The following is a 17,446-nucleotide window of genomic DNA, read 5'->3' on the forward strand; positions in this document are numbered from 1 at the left end:
CCTTAAATCTAAGTGTTAAACTTTGGTTCATAGCTCATTCTGTTACAGACATTAATGTTTGCCTTAAATCACATGCCTTGTTGAGAAGAGGTGTGTTCTTATCTTTGTAAGCAGTCTGGCTTAGAATTTTTACCTTGGGGATGAACAAACAGGTGTAAAAATCCCATTAAGTTTTATAGAAGGAGGGATCCATGGCCATCTAGAGTTTTTTCAGTCAGCAAACACCCTAGCAGCAGCATTGTTCCACACTAATAATCATGCAGAACACCCTAGCAATACACTGAATACTGTAGCAACTGTATAACAACATGCTAAAAACCACCCACAACACCGTAATAGTATGTATTTCATGGTCCAATACTACTTAAAGGGATAGTTCACCCAAAAATGAAAATTATCCCAATATTTACTCACCCTCAAGATATCCTAGGTGTATATGACTTCCTTCTTTCAGACAAATCCAATCAGAGTTTTTTATTATGGATGGATGCTCTTTATTTCACTTCTTTTAGACTTATGAACTGTAACACCCGCTGACTGCCATTAAATAGCTTGGAAGATCAAAGACCATTTTTAATATAACTCAATTGGATTCGTCTAAAAGAAGAAAGTCATATATACTTAGATTCATTTTTGGGTGAAATAACCCTTTAAGTAACTGTAAAAATCTATTTTATTAACTTCTAGTGCAAAATCTGTGCAGTTGTTCTGTTTATTTTACTGTCGTTTTTCATGGTTAACAGAAATTACTGCAGGAAGATGAACAGTTGGAGAAGTGTTCGGAAAAACCTCTCCTGCTGGTTTTTGATTTGTGACTCACTCACGCCAACAAGAAGAGGACCCCTGGTAGTTAGTGGGGATGATTTCTCCCAAAGAGCCATTCACTCTGACGTCTCAAACTGTAACGGAGCACAAACCATGATGGATTTTGCATGCACGATGATGTGTTTGCAAGAGGCTGTGTGTGCGTTTGGCTATATCTCATGAGACTGGTATAGGAGTGTGTCTGCTGATGAATACTGTGCTTGTCTATTCAAACTATTATTTTGGGGAAAGGTTTGGATCCCTTCCCTGCTGAAAAGACCAGCAGACTCACCTAATCATGAGCGTGAGATACTGCTGTGCTGATGTCAGGTCAGGCTACATGGAGGGGCCTGACTAGAGCCCTGCACGGGGCTCAAATTTAGGCCTTAGCCCAGCCCCGGCCCGTGTCTGACAGCTTATCAGAATTACCGGCCCGAGTCCGACCCGAGCCCATCTTTTTTTCCCCTTCTCCCAAAACAGCTTATTACTTTTCCAGCTATTAAAATAGTTTAGTTTTGTATGAAATGGCAAAGTGATTATATTTAGTTTCATTTTTTTATTAAGTTAATTTAGGAAATGTTTGGAACATTTTTTGTTTGTTAAATATAAGTTTTTGTTTTCTAAAGTAACGACCAAGTGGCCAGCGGCAAACAGTGAGCCTATGTTTGATCAATTTAGCCTTCTTAAATCATCATGACTTTCCTAAAATAAAATCTATAGATATAAAACAGTTCAAGCATGTAACAATGTTTAAACGTTAAACCTAGATAAATGAAGTGCACTTTGCAGGATATGGAGGTGCCAGCACAATCACTTTTCAGTGAATACGCTGTCATTTTTGCTCATAAAGGTAAGAGTAATACATCATTCGTAACTGTAAATGGTCTTCTTTTATTTGTGTGTACTCAAAATATCAACAAAACGTTGTGCTTTTATAAAATATAAAGGCACCTCTAATGAAGAGGTGGCCAGTGGGATCGGCAACTTCATCCTGGCGACATAGACTCAGAAAACACTATTTATAGTAAATAATTCAAATATCACCTTCCTCTTTTCCCCTGACACATTTACGGTAATTACTTTTGCTGAAGCTTTGCGGCAAGCTTAAGCCTATTGTGTGCATTTGAACGCAGAACTCTTCAGCTGCGATGACAGCACGCATGCTGCTGCTGCTGGACACTAAACACCGTCGAGACGCTCTCGACAGTCGTGGTAGCACAGTCTTGTGTTGTTTCCACCAGCGCATCATTTTTTTCATCACTAATTGATGGTGTCTAAAATATAAAAATAAGGAGAAGCCTAAAACGGGTCCGAAGCCCGGCCCGCGTCTGAACTATGACGTGAAAATTGGCCTGAAGCCCGGCCCAAGGGGCGTAAAAAAAGTCTAAAATGCAGGGCTCTAGGCATAACGATCACCTCAAACTGAAACCTTTTGGAAACTTTATTTTTAAGAGTGTATGCTGGTTGACCACCTCTACCAGCCAATGTCTGCTGGTGAACAACATGAGTATGTCGGTCCACAACCACCAAACCTGAACAAACCAGTACCAGCATGGTACATGTCTAAGCTGGTCTTTTCAACTGGGCAAACCCCTGCTTCATTTCCAATTGATGCACAGAACACTGTCGACCTTAGTCTGGGTGTACACCATATTTGACACATTCTTATATTTTCAGCATATTTTGATCAATGTGTCTTTCCAAAAAACTGCAGAGGACAAAAATCTCAGGAAAGCATGGAAGAACTTATTGTTACTATCTATCCCTCACAGCCTCACATTCAATATTAATCCACCCCGGCTAAGGTCTGAACAGTATGTGATTTTGCCTATGTTTTCCCATCTTTATTTGTTCTCTCTTAGTCTAGCTCTGTACCAGCCACACACACACACACACACGTCTCCATTTGCCCTTGCAGCAGGGAAGGTTCAACTCTCCCTCCCCCCCAGAGAGCAGATTTGCACTTGAGCTGACCGTTAAACATGCTTTGCTGGGTTGCCATAGGAGGGCTCAGCACAAAGGTACTGGTCCTGACCCCCGAGTGGCTGTTAGCAGGGCTCCTGCAGTCTCTGGGAGAGAAAGAGAGGCACTCACATTGAGCTTAAAGATTCTCAGGAAGCTGTCAGTACTGACACATTTCTCCCTCTGCACTGCTGCACATATATGCAAATCTCAGTGCCTCAAAAAAACAAAGCACCAGATAACCCTCAATTTATTCCCCCCTTCTCTTTCTCTCTCCTCCTTTCTCTCATCTGCTTTCTTTTGCCACTGCTAAGCTAATGATGATTTTCTTGCCCTGCCTCCCCCTCACAGAAGAGAAGTGGAACGGAGAGCTCAGCAGTGTTTGAGTGTGGGGGAGCGGTCATGTACTCAAGTGTTTCTCATTAATGAATGATAATGGAGCCATCATGTCTCACGTAAAGAGCTCTGTGACTAATTGTGCTACACTGTTTGCTCACAGAATCTGCCTGATCTCTCTTCCAGAGGCTTTAGTGAGTTACTGTCAACAACATATTTGTGAGATTTTCTCACCTGGATGTAGTTTTGACTCGTGGTGTGTTGCGGAATCGCCCTAAAAAGAGACAGCTTTAATAAAATATACAGTGGTATCTGTAGCTTGTTAAAAATAGTCTACTGTGGTACTATCATGTTTTTGAACATTGTTGGTCTTTGTTGGTATGTGAATAAGATGGTAGTTTGTCAACAAGCTAGAGCTATACCATTGTATATAACATTGTAGGGTTGAAACATTACTCATGCATAATTAAAAATCTTGGAAAAGAGTCTTAAGATTGGTACTATGGCAGAACCATATATATTGTGGACATGGTATCATGGTAATACCGTGGTATTTTTTTGCGCTTTTCCACTGCATTGTACGACTTGGCTCAGCACAGCTCAGTACAGTACGTCACGGCTCAGCTCGGCTCGGTTTGCATTTCCACTGCAGTTTAGTGCCGCTTTAGAGTGGGCGGGATTATTCACATGTCGTTATAGTTGTGCCGACTCTAATGCCGCGACTCCTAAAAAACGTTTTCATTCCGCTTCGACCCATCAAGCTCTCGTGGATCCGCTCCTCTGAGAGGAACATCTGTACGTCCTCAACAGACAACGAAACAGCAATTTTTGGTTGTTAAAAAAAGTGCGCTTGTTCAAAACAGCTGCATTCGATCCTTCGTTGGCTGTGCTGATTTAAATCTAGTGGTTCTGTTGTGTTTGTGTAAAGGTTTGATTGTTACAGGTAGTGACTATACTCTCCTGCCAATCCGTGATCAGCAGAGTTTACACGTAACGTTTTAGTAATGGTACGGTTCACTTGGAACCTCAACAAAAGGTTGTACTAAAAAAAGTACCAGGTACTGTACCCAGTGGAAAAAAAAACAAAAGTGAACCCTACCGAACCGTACCGTGCAGTACCATGCAGTGGAAAAGTGCCATATGATACCTTGGAGTACCATGCAAAAACACCAGTATGTTTCTTAATATCACCTTAAAGGGGAGCATTAATGTACAAGAACAACAACAAAGGGCCTAATGGTGTGTTCACACCAGATGCGAAGTGAATATGTCTATCGCGTCATTTTCTTTATATGAGTTTTAAATATGTCTTTAGTGTTGATGGATATAGATTAGTCTAAGTGTGTTTTTTTTGTTAATTGTGTGGAGGAGGATGAGTAATGTTAGGCTATTGATCCTGCATTAATGTGTGTTACATTTTACTACTGTATATATACTGAAATAATAATTATTTTTTATTATTGATAGCAGCATCTCTGTAGCCATGCTAATAAAATACAACTACCACTACAACTGATTTTAATTGTTTTCTATGCTCCAGACCTATATCATAACAGATGACTACCGGATGTGTCAATAAGCTCTCCGCTGATTGGCTTTACGCGTCATGCAAATTTTCCGCTCGAGATGAATTTTTTTAACTTGTGCGGAAGATGCGATTGAGGCGAATATCACGTCTTTGCATTGACTTTAGCTGCATTCACACTAGCAGTGACTTTTGTTGCTGCATGTCGCCAGGGGTTGGCGATGAGGTCACTAGTTGGAGTTCTCACGTTGACAGCAAATCAGTTTTCTTACCACTAAATACAAACATTTTGGAGGCAAAAGACTAAATACAATATAAATTGAATCTGTAAATAAAAACAAAAATGAATGATGATGGCAAGGATTAGGCTCTTTCCATCACTGCTGAGCTGAGAGGAAAACGATCACGTGAACTCGGTCTTCTTTCCTATTGGCTGTTGCTCTCCAAAGTCGGTCTTCATTTGCATAAAGTTGAAGGATTCTGAACTTTGTCGCTTTGCTGGACACACACAATCCGTCGCCAATGGCCGTTGTCACTCGTGTTGCCAGAAATCACCAGCTTTCCATTGAAATGAATGGGATCGTGTCGCCTTGTCATTGCGTGTCACTTGTAGTGTGAACGGGGCTTTTGTATGTAATCTGCTCGCACAAATAATTACAATTGCATTTGGTGTGAACACACCATTAGACAGAACCTTTTGGCATTCTATTCTTTACTTCCATGATTTTCATAGATAGAAAGATAGATAGATAGATAGATAGATAGATAGATATTTGTGTTTTGTTTTTGGCATTCTGCTTATAATGTCTACATTGCTTTATGGAACAGAGTGAGTATGTTTGTGATTGGGATTTAGTTTAGTCTAGGGTAGTGGAGTTGGATTTTTTCTTTGCTTAGCCCCAGGCTCTTGTGCTGACAGAGAGGGGAGGTGATTAATTGCCTCAGAGGGAACAGTTGCAGGAATTATTAATGGCTGCAGGATTAATCTGTTTTCTCTGTTTGGCCCATTATTATGGGAGACCCTGGTGGTTGGAAGATTTTTCTCTTGGTCTGGAGCTCCCTGGCAGCTCATAGGACTGAGTTGTGTCTTTCTTTTGATCAGTGTCTTTTCTTTGTCTTTCTCTTCATGTGTCTGGAAAATTCCCATCTTCAGCTGGGTGTTTCGGCAAACTCCAAACTCTGTGTGGCAGGTGGAATTGATTAATGTCACAGCATATTAGGGAAAGTGCTGTAAACACAGTGTGTCCCTGTTTCAACATACCAAGCACTGTGATTCCTCTGTATACCTATCCTAGTCTCTGTGTGTGGGTTTGCATCTAAAATGGGGAAATTGCATTGAATTTTATGGAACATGTGCTTCTCTCAGCTTTAACCCTAATACCCAGCCCTTGAATCTGACACCACAGAAAGCTTTGCAGACATTAAAATGACCATCTTTCACAATGTTCAACATGTTGCCTGACTCTTGCATGTTTTTGTTTTGTTTTGTTTTTTTGATCATGGACAAACTCGTTTTACTGTATTTAAGTACATTTAGCGGAAAGTACTTAAGATGTCCACAGAATTCTGGCTGCCTTCATTCATAAAATTCTACTCATTGCTTGCTTCTTGCTTGTTTGTTTGGTAGGTAATTTGGAAAATGTGTTCATACTTTTTTCTTTTTGTTTTTTTTTCTTTTATTTTTTTACCAATAAAAGTGTTGTACTCTAAATCTTCTTCCAACAGATTTAAAACACGTTTCATGTGGATCTATTCATACCTATCATTTTTTATTTATTTTTTTATTTTGATCCAATCCTGAAGCAAGGGAAGAAGTATTTCAGTAAATTATAACAAGTAAACCAGCTGAGAGTCTCTCTTTCTTTCCAGGAGCCTTGAGTGCATTCAATTTACTGCATTGAGGGAGCTGTAAGTGTCTGTGAGCATTCATGACATGCTCTAATCATTAAGGTACTTAGAGTTAGATTGGAAAAATTAGCTGGATTTCCCCAGACGGTGATGCGATTCTCACTTGACTCTGCTATGTGTTATCCATGATTGAGACCTTCAGAGTTTGTCAGATCCTGAATTGAATAATGATTTGTTTTCTTAGACTTTGACTTGGCACAATATCACAAGTAGAGCACCAAAATATGACCTGTCTATCTTTATTACATTATTACTTCTAGTCATTTATTCAAGCTCAACTTAACACACTAACATGGATAATACCTCTAGAGGTAGATCACAACTCTCCAGCTGTCTGTGTTTATTACCCCTACTGAGTGCATGTGTTGATGTCCCTCCACCTACCTTTCATTGCCCATGGCAACAAGACAAACAGCCTTTTCAGGAACAGATATGATTGAATACAGCAAAAACTAGAGAATGTTTTCCCTTGTACTGTACCTTTGGGGATCTCCAACAATGAAATCCATCTTGAACATTTATAATACCATTGGATTTCTGCCACTTGTGGTCTACGTGGACACCTAAGTGAAACATCATTAAATGTAATCAAGGCTTTAAAGGGGTCATATGACGTTGCTAAAAAGAACATTATTTTGTGTATTTAGTGTAATGCAATGTGTTTATGCGGTTTAAGGGTCAAAAAACACATTATTTTCCATATAATGTACATTATTGTTTCTCCTCTATGCCCCGCCTTTCTGAAACGCGATGATATTTACAAAGCTCATCGTTCTGAAAATTGAGGTGTATGCTGATTGGCCAGCTATCCAGTGCATGGTGATTGTCCGACTGCCTCAAGCGTGTGATGCAGATGTTACGCCCCTTAACATACTGTGATGCCGTCTCCCAGCAGGACGAGACTCAGTCCAGCTGCTCTGCTCGTGCACATCCCATCATCGTTTCTGTTTTAGCAGTTCAGTCAATGTACTGTTAGGAGTAAGTGAATAACTTGGGATATTGGTTTATTTCGCATTAGAGGGACTGTTAGACACGTTTATAAACTGAAAAATTTAAGTAATTTGTGGATTAGTGCATACTGGAGATGCGAAACGTTTCAAACGATTCAGTTTGATTTGGTGAACTGGTTCGACCGGTTTACTAAGAAGATCTGGTTAAATAGAACGATTCGTTCACGATCCGGACATCACTAGATGAGACAAAACCAATAAAACCCATTACAAATGAGGCATTTGTTGCATCTAGTGGAGACATAATTACAGATTATAATGACTTATACTGTCTTTTTACGCATTGCGTTTCATATCGCTGGGCATAAACATAAAACCATGTCTGCATTTGTGATCAGAGAAACAACAGGCCTACTCTACACTGCTCAAAACTCACATTGGAATCATCATTGGAAAATTATTTGAATATAAAAAACTTACTTACAGGCTGTGAGTCAGAAGCGCCAGACTGTCCTTGCAAAGTTGGAACTGTCAAACTTTATAGAAACAGCCATTGTGCCACAGACGCATTGCAGGATACTGGTTCAGGAAACAGTCCTCATCCTCCATAAAATGCGCAGCACACTTCTGAATATTTGGGTTGAACTGTCCTGGAACAGTGTTGTAAATACAACTTAACCACTGATTTTTGTTGTGTTTTGGAAGGCCAAACAAAGTAGTTTCACTTTCACAACAAAACACACAGCGACTCCACAACATGGTGGCAGTGGCAACAGAGAATAAAAGTTATGCCTTCTTTCTTTGCGTGAACATTTGGGCGGCATTATGCAAATCTTCCCACATCATGACGTAGACATGTGGGGGCATGTTAGAATTAGCTGTTTTAGGTAGGAGTGGTTGACTCTTAAATTTTATAAAGAATATCTCTTTGGATTTGAGACTTTAGTCTTTGCAACTTTACAGATCTTCTTTATGCACCAAGAGCTTGTAACACTCCAAAGAGAAAGGAAAAATTGAAATCGCATCATATGAACCTTTAATGAGATTAAAGAGGCAGTTTACCAGAAAATGAAAATTCTGCATTGTCTAGAAAGTTATGGGCCATCCAGTAATTACAACCTTAATACAATCAGCTAACTAATATTTCATGTGGTCTAGAGAAATTATAAAGCTGAGTTTCATCAACATATCAGTAATAGCTAATGTCATGTTTCCTTGTAATATTACATCTGGGAACAACAAAGGGCAAGAGACAGAGCTTTGTTGCACTCCATACTTAGCTTACATGATTATTAGGGTGTAACAATTTAAATTTCAGTCTTTTTCTCTCACAAACCTATTACATGACTTTAAATAAGTATTAAGGATATAGTGCTGTATTTATTTATTTTTCAGTCTTTTTCTCTCACAAATTTATTATTTTAGTTTATGGTTGATAAGTTTTTAGTTTTTTGTTTTTTTTTATTTTTTTTTCTATTTATGATTTTGTTGTATGTAATTGATAAAATGACATTGGAAATTCTATTTTTTTGGTGCGCTTGTTCAAAACAGTTGCGCTTGATCCTTCGCTGGCTGTGCTGATTTAAATCTAGCAGTTCTGTTGTGTCTCTGTGTCGTAAGTTCAGTGACGCAGATAGTGACACTCTCTACGGCCAATCAGTGATTGTGAGTGAGTTTACATGTCACATTTTGGTAAACAGTATACCAGCTACTGTACCCAGTGGAAAACCCGCCAAAAGTGAACTGTACCATGCAATGGAGTTCCAGCAAAGCCCCGGACACACTGCACCTATTATTGGGCTGGCTCCCTTGCTGCAGTATGGGTAATAAACTGCTTCAAAGCAGCCCCCAACCAGAGCAGTCAATGGGAAATTATCTTGCTAGATCGATGTTTGGGCTATTAGAAATTGCCTCACCAGCTAATGCAGAATAATGGGACTCAGCAGCTCAATGCAACCAGAAGTGCTACTGTTGAAATGCGTTTGTGCTGTGACATGTCTATAATTATACAGAGTATATAATATTTCTATAATTCTTAAAGTTTTGATTAAACATTATCCCAGAAAAATCTTGACTGATTTTAAATATGCTTTTATTGCTCATTCTATGTTTAAAAACTGTGTTTTATAAAATATAAAGAACTCTTTCTTTTTGTTGTTGACCTGATCTGATCTGTTCATTCATGTCTTGGCAGTGTGAAATTATCTTCTTACTGCATTGTGACAGCTTGCTTTGAAATAGCATTCAGATACATGTTCTGAAGGATTGCTTACAGGTTTTTGCTTTCCTAGAGTCAAACTAAAAGACAACAACTGATAAGCTGGCTTTAGTGTATGTCATGTTACGTGATTCAAATTTTGGTCAGGTAACATCTTTCATCAGTATGAGCTGTTTGAAGTGAGCCAGATTTTGCAGTCAGAGGCTGACAGATGCTACTGCTGTACATATTGTGCTGAATGCCGGCCAAATCATCTGAAAAAGCGGCCAGCTAAGATCAAGGGTGGAATTGAAAGTCTTTGTTTTCCCACAGAATAGAGATGCTGATGTCAGCCAGATCAGCATCATCTCCTTTCCTATCGATTGAGTGGCTCCAGTTTCAGAAGTGAAGACTACACAGAGCCTTGTGCAGGCAGCTCTTGGCCATGGTAATACAGCATTAGGCATCACAAAATCTCACCCCTGAAGAATCTGAATGAACAACTGACCCTAGCCCACAGATCATACAGATCAGATTTGCTTGAAATTGAGATTTCTTGATCCTTTCTGTTCTTGCCCTAGTAAAAAAAAAAAGTAATTTATTTAAAATAAATTTATTTCATAATAAGTATAGTTCAAATCTATGAAAGAGGTCATGTGACGTTGCTAAAAATAACATTATTTTGTGAATTTGGTGTAATGCAATGTGTTTATGTGGTTTAAAGGGTTAGTTCACCCAAAAATGAAAATTTAGGCTGCGTTTTACTCACCCCAGAGGCATCCTAGGTGTATATGACTTTCATCATTCAGACGAATCCAGTCGGAGTTAAATTAAAAATTTTCTTTGATCTTTCAAGCGCTATCATTGAAGTCAGCGGGTGTAGCATTGCTTCATTCCAAAAGATTTTAAATAAAAACAGCCCATCCATAAAAAATATTTTCTCACACTGCTCGGGGGTTGAACAAAGGGTTCCTGTAGTGAATCAATGCATTTTTGTAAGAAAAATATCCATATTCAAAACATAATAATCACTTGAATCTAGCTTGCGCCAGCAGTTGTACACAGAAGCAGTTCCGGAAGCATGACGTATGGGGTATGTGCCGGTGAGTCTCGTGAAAAACAATGTTTGTTAACAGGAGCAAAGGAAGCAAAGTTTCCTTACTGTAGCAAAGGAAAACCAGTCTCCTCTTGGCTTATATCGAAATCATCTGACTTCTTTTTTTACAAATCCTCGTTTGTACTTCTAATTCTTGACCATTGTTCTGTTTTGATCTCTTCTCTGCGTTTCCGCGTGCGTCACTTCTGAGCGATGCATGCGCAAATCTGACCTCTGTGAGTTTCGTTGCTTTTACAACGAAATACACAGTGTCTCCACAACATGGTGTTGGCTGCAACAGCAAGAATAAAAGTTATGCTTTCTTTTTTGCATGAACATTTGGGTGGTGTTATACAAATATACTTTCCACATTGTGACATAGACATGTGTGGGGGGGGGGTGTTAGAATGAGCCGTTTTAGGTAGGAGTGGTTGAGTCTTAACTTTTTGGATTTGAGACTTTAGTCTTGAAACTTTACAGATCTTCTTTAAGCACCAAGAGCTTGTAACACTCCAAAGAGAAAGGAAAACTTGAAATCGCATCATATGACCCCTTTATAAAGTTAAAATTATTTATTGAAGCTCAAAGAAATATGAATACCATTTATACAAACACTCTTTACTGTAAAGAGAAAATAGCAGGACAATTGCTACAGCATCAATCAAAACTTTTAAAAGAAACACTCTTTTAAAGAGAAAATAGCAGAAAATTGCTACAGCATCAATAAAACAACTTTATTACATATTTATTTCCTTACAAGATTAACAGAATGCATTAGAACTGCATTTGGAGAGAAAAGACATTTGGACAGATTAAAAATCAGAAAAAAAAAATAATAATAAAAGATTAGACATGATGGAATATTTTAATCTATTGACATCCATACAGATGGTACTACCGTACATTATACAGCAGAGCAACTTTTTACTGTCTTCTCAATAACAAATTACATGAATTGTGTTGCACATCATTCTAGGAAGAAAATTATAGCTCTCCGAGCTGTTTTCTAAATGCTAGTTGGTTGTGAGTCCGTATTCCCAAAATTTCTTGCTCTTCTCATGCAACAGATGGGCTATTCTGTGAACGTATCATCTAGATTTAAACCTGTCCCTGAGTAATCATGTGTAAGTGTGACATTTACAGCACTGCGATCCCTCTATGTATGATGAGAAAGTGTGAAAAAGGTGTTGGAAGTGTGAACGTGTGTGTAAACAGATTCATAAATTCTCTCTTCCTGATCCCAGCCCTCACCTCAGCAGGGCAGCTTTTCGTTGTTTGACAGGGAGCTTTGAAAAGGTCACTGGGACTTGAATCACCATTAACCTCACCCCTCCCCATTCTCTCACACAGGGAAACTGGAGAGCCAGAGCCACCAAAGTGCCAAGAAGTGTTTAATGCAGCCAGCGTGACCTAAACAAAGCCACGGTGATCAAGAGACGAGGAACAGAGAGTCCCTTTGGAAGCCTCACGTTGGCTGTGTCATGCAACAGTGGGAATCACCATGTCACATATGGGACGTGTGGGACTAATGGTGACATCAGTAGCACGGCAAACGCACAATCATTCCCTGATTAAATGTTATTGCTTTTCCTGCAATAAAAGGCTGAAGACTACTTGCGTAATGGTTCTTTAATGCATTTCAGTTGGAAAGCATTTTAAAATATTATTTATTTGTTATAATTTAGTCTTTTGGGTTATTTTGCGTATAATACTGCTGTATAATTAACCAGCTCCCTTTTAATCTCAATTGGATTTCCAGCTCATAAAGTCGACGGTCTGAACCTGAACCGGTTGGCTGAGCATGGAATTTTCTGCTTACTAAAGAGGCAATTGTGCTGGAGAGCTCATATTGGAGCTGCTCTTGTTATTTGGGCCACAATGGCTGTCAAAGCCAGAGTCTCTCAGGTTTTAGGCCTGCTGCTCTCAAAGTGATTTAGTGGCCTCTTTGTGACACAAGCGTCTCTGCACCAGAAAGAGCAAAGACTGGCTCCATTAACGGTAGATTGCACGATGGGAACTGCATTAAAGTATCCTGCCGTGTATTGAGCATGCATTTTCCTCTTCTTGTGCAAAATGGGCCATCGGTCTTTCTACGTATTTCAACACGGGTAAATACATCAGCATGATAAATGATCAGCTAGCATCTGCAGTCTGTTGAATATATAGACTTTTCTGGGATTGCTTTGTTTTCATTTTGGTTTTTATTATGTTGTGTGAATCTTTCTTGGTAAATCTCACAAATATGAATTAAAATAAGTAAATTCCCACCAATTCCTGCCATGTGAAAAAATTATCATTATCATTAATGTAATATAATGGTGAAAAATCTATCCATCTATCCATCCATCTATCTTCCACAGAAAATCATGGAAGTAAAGTATGGAGTGCCAGAAAGGTCTGTATTAGGCCCTTTGTTGTTCTTGCACATGCACCCCTTTAAGATGTTATTAAGAAACATACTGGTGATTTTGCATGGTATTCCAAGGTACCAAAAAACACAATGGTATTACTATGATAGATTGAAATGCAGATTTATTTATTATATTTTATATCTCACCGTAGTCTAAGGATTGAGAGAGAAAATGTACTTGATTGTCATGAAAATACTGTCACAACATACAAATAGACAAATAGAAAATATTTAAGAGTAGGTATCATTACGGTTTTATGATCTAGGTGTACATTTTACCAGTTGTTACCTACAGTTTATACAAACATTATGGTCATCGACCAGTGGTTGATATCTCAAACATAATAATAGCATGCTGAATAATACGATCGCATTATGATTCATTAAATAAATAGAACCGAATGTCAGGGTTTTACTGAATCATATTATGTAAACCTAGTGTTTATATTTAAACCTGTAAATTCATCTGAAACTCACGCACATGTTTATTATGTGTTAAAATTGTAATCTTAGTTCAAATGGAACATAGGCAGCATATTCCCCAAACCTGCAGCTCCTGTCAAAAAACAACCAGACCGTTATTTCCAGCGTGACGATTGAGTCTGTCCCAAAAATACCTCTCAATGCGCCCTTGTGGACTCGCGCCAAGGGCCCTATAGGTCTGCACTACATGACGTCACCAAAGTGTGGACTCTGAGGAAGTCCACAAGTCCGGAGTGTGCCATTTGGGACAGGGCTTTAGGATATCAAGCCTACTCCACGCAAGGAGAGTTAGCATCAAAATGGATGTGTCACTGACCAATAACACAGAGATGCCAGAAGTATCTATTTGCGGTCTAATTTTTATTCAGTACTATGGAGCATCCAAAAGCCATCACTCAGTTAATTTCGATCAGCACTATTTAGCCCTTCCCAGTGCTAAAATTGTCATGGGCCCTTTGTTTTTATTGTTTAAATGCTTATCTGAATGTAAAATTAACATTTAATGCTTATAGATTTAAAAGCAATACTACTAGTTAGTCTTTTAGCTCCCTTTTCAGAAACATGTGGTTCACCATCTCTCTGTCTCTTATACAGAATTGGCAAAAGTTAAAGTATACAAAAAGTTAGACTACTTGTTTTATAAGAGAATGTGGAGTAAATACCTGACATTTATCTAAGGTAAAGGGTAATGACCTGGTGGTGAGATGCAAAATAATATACTATTTGATGACAAACTTTTCACATTCTCATTTTACTTATGTATTTATTTATTTTTAATTCTTTTTGCAAGTTAACTTTCAATTTATTTATTTGTGCAACTTAACATTCAAATGTTTTTGTTTTTGTGGATTCTAGCAATCAACATTTGTGACTGACATGTTGGCTGGGTGATAAGGTGAAGGGGGTTGAAAAACAATATTTATAAAATGGAGAGTGCTATTCTAGAGAGGTAAAAATATTAAAAAGTATGAATAGATAAAGAAAAATGGATTTATGTTAATCCCTGTAACTGTTAATTGCTGTGTTATATATTGCTTGTCATTGTAAATGTTAAAAGTGTCTTAAATGATCACACAACGCCTTGATGTGTTATGCTTATTGTTATTTCAGTTTTTAGTGATAAATTAGCTATATGAGCTGATTAAGTCTTAAAATTTAATTAAAATAAAACAAACATTAAATCCAGAGAATGATCCCATGATGGAACCCCTAAAGGGTTCTATATGGAACCTTTTAGGGGTTCCATATATGAAGCGCCTGATAGAACCTTTTAAGGTTCTATATAGAACCTTTTCTTCTAAGAGTGTTGCCTAAAGCCAGAGAGCAGCTAATCAAACACGGTCATCTCAACAACCTATGGGGTACCGGGCACTCCTTTGTGCCAAAATACAAAAGACATTTTCTGAGTGCTGAAGAGCTTCCAAAATTCAGTTTCACAGAGCTGTTGTCGGCGGTGGGCTTCGATGCACGGCCAATGCTTGGGATTTATAAATGAAAAATGATTACCAATAAAACAACAGTATCATGAAGCATTGAAACAAATTCTCTGCATTTGTTCAAAACAAACAGTATGAGCTATTAAAAGCATGATTCAAGTGTGAAGGAGCTAATTATCTTATGAAAAGCTTATGTTTTTGCATTTGAATTAGGGGGCATTTTAAAAGAGGCTTAGGTTGTAGAAGGAATGTCAGCAGCAGGTCTTCCTGTTCTCAGTCAGCACTTTCCTTGCAGGCATTTCCTTCTCTTACCACTGTTTGACAGGCCTCACTCTGTTAACCCCGAATAAAAGAAAGTGCAAATGAGCATACCCGTAGCTACAGACACGACGCTGCCACCCAGGCACCCAGAAATAGAGTGAAAAATCTCTCCCCAGGGCTGAGTTTATGATGAAACCTGGAGCTGCTTGTCTGTTATCAGCCAGTTGGAATCTAGCATTGTTTAGAGGAGCTTTCCAGTGTTCACTGAGCTGTGGAAATAGTAAACGAGTAATAGCCTAGCAGCACATCAACAAATAGCATTTTTACATTATTAAGAAATCTTTGAGTGTTAAAGATGCATGGAATGTAGGTGTTTTTTTGCTATATTTAACACTTAAACTGATATGCATGGGTTTTGTCAGTCTACTGCACAGTAGCAAAATGAGTCATTAGGTAATAAGTGTATGCCCTTAGTGTCTTTAAAAATGATTAATCCCTTTCTATCATGTCAAAAGCAATGCTGTCAGTCATCATGTACCAACTGAAAGCAAAAACATTACAGATAAATCACTCACCAGCAATGTTACTGTACTACCAAATGTGTTTGATAATTTAACTCCATCCTCTTTTAAAGGGACTGTTCATCCAAAATGTAAATGCGGGCATAACTATTTCACCCTCATATCAGTTAAAATATGTATGATTTTTTCCCCTCTCTGAAAAAGGATATGTAGCAGAATGTTCACGCTGCTCATTTCCTATGAAACATATACATAACTGGCAACCCGATCCCACAGCAATTCATACATATTTTACAAAGTGGCTAATTCATGTGAATTCGTACGACCTCACTCATACGAATTTGTATGTTTTTTTGCTAAATCATATGTATTTTACGAGTTCCCCAATTCGTATGAATTCGTACGAATGACCTACCCCTAACCCCGCCCCTAAACCCACCCGTCACTGGGGTCTATACAAATCGTACAAAACCGACCGAGTGAGGTCATACGAATTCATATGAATTAGCCACCTCGTAGAATACGTATGAATTGGTCGTGAGATAGCGATGTAATTCCACGTGCAAATGAGGTTTCTGAGCTACAATAGAAGGGAAGATTTTCAGTGAATCTCTGGAAACAAGAGTTTGCCAATAGAGTTTACAAATGTTTTCAGGGTTTTATGTTCAAAAGTCAGCCAAAATAACTAGATTGTGACAAAAACTGAAACCAAATAAATAAGTAAATAAAAACTTTTAATGCACTTATTTTTTTCATCAAGTTGCTAAGGAAAAATGTCTTATTTTTAAATGATTATCAACTATAGACATTAAAAAAGATTAAAATTAAAATATGCGATAGTATCTCAATACTAAAATAGCCTGATTTGATAATTTATTATGAAGGTAAAAAGCACTGTCTGATCAAACTTTTTATCACCCATAATTAATTTCTTAAAGTGACCCTAAAAGACACTCTGTTTTGCAGTTATTAAAATGTAATCTTAGAATAGGTGATGACAACTGTTAATATTATCTATTTTTATCCATCAGACTGTTTCAACTCAGATAAACAGACTGCTCATAATTGATTTATGGAATATGAGGAGTTACATGATTACAACTCTGAAGTATGTTTATGTCATTCATTACAAGATTATATAAACAATTGTGACTAAGGCACAAGTGATAATTCAATCACTGAAAGACTAATTAATTGTAAATGAATTGCAAAAACAAATGAAACCAAAATTAAACTACTTGGAAACATTTGCTTCTAATTGAGTTTTGTCTGAAATTGTACAAACAGTTTATCATTTCATATTAAAGACATACAGTATAAAGAGTTGCTATGTAAAAAAACAGGATCTGGAGATTAGAGGAAAATAAGTTAAGGCAGAAAAGACACTACGTTTCTGAATGCGTTTTAAACGCTTTGGACTCGCAACACATTCAAGCACGTGGGAAGTTTCAGAAAGAATGTCTGGCAGCGGTGGAATGGAACGACGATCCAGCTTCCGCGTCTTATCGCGCACTGCGCGCGTGGGGTTCAATCCATGCGGATCATTCTCCTGGATTT

The 17,446-nt window shown here is 38.1% G+C and overlaps 1 long non-coding RNA gene across 1 annotated transcript in view; it reads left to right on the top strand.

Moving 5' to 3' along the window:
• Window positions 1-12,391, top strand: part of LOC109094166 — a 39,072-nt gene extending 26,681 nt beyond the window's left edge. The window contains exon 2 of the long non-coding RNA XR_006155262.1: window positions 12,129-12,391. This is a non-coding gene — a long non-coding RNA (uncharacterized LOC109094166). The remainder of the gene's footprint in view (window positions 1-12,128) is intronic.
• The last annotated feature ends 5,055 nt before the right edge of the window (window positions 12,392-17,446 follow it).

The sequence above is a fragment of the Cyprinus carpio genome, chromosome B7 (genome assembly GCF_018340385.1).
Source record: "Cyprinus carpio isolate SPL01 chromosome B7, ASM1834038v1, whole genome shotgun sequence".
Classification (NCBI taxonomy): domain Eukaryota; kingdom Metazoa; phylum Chordata; class Actinopteri; order Cypriniformes; family Cyprinidae; genus Cyprinus; species Cyprinus carpio.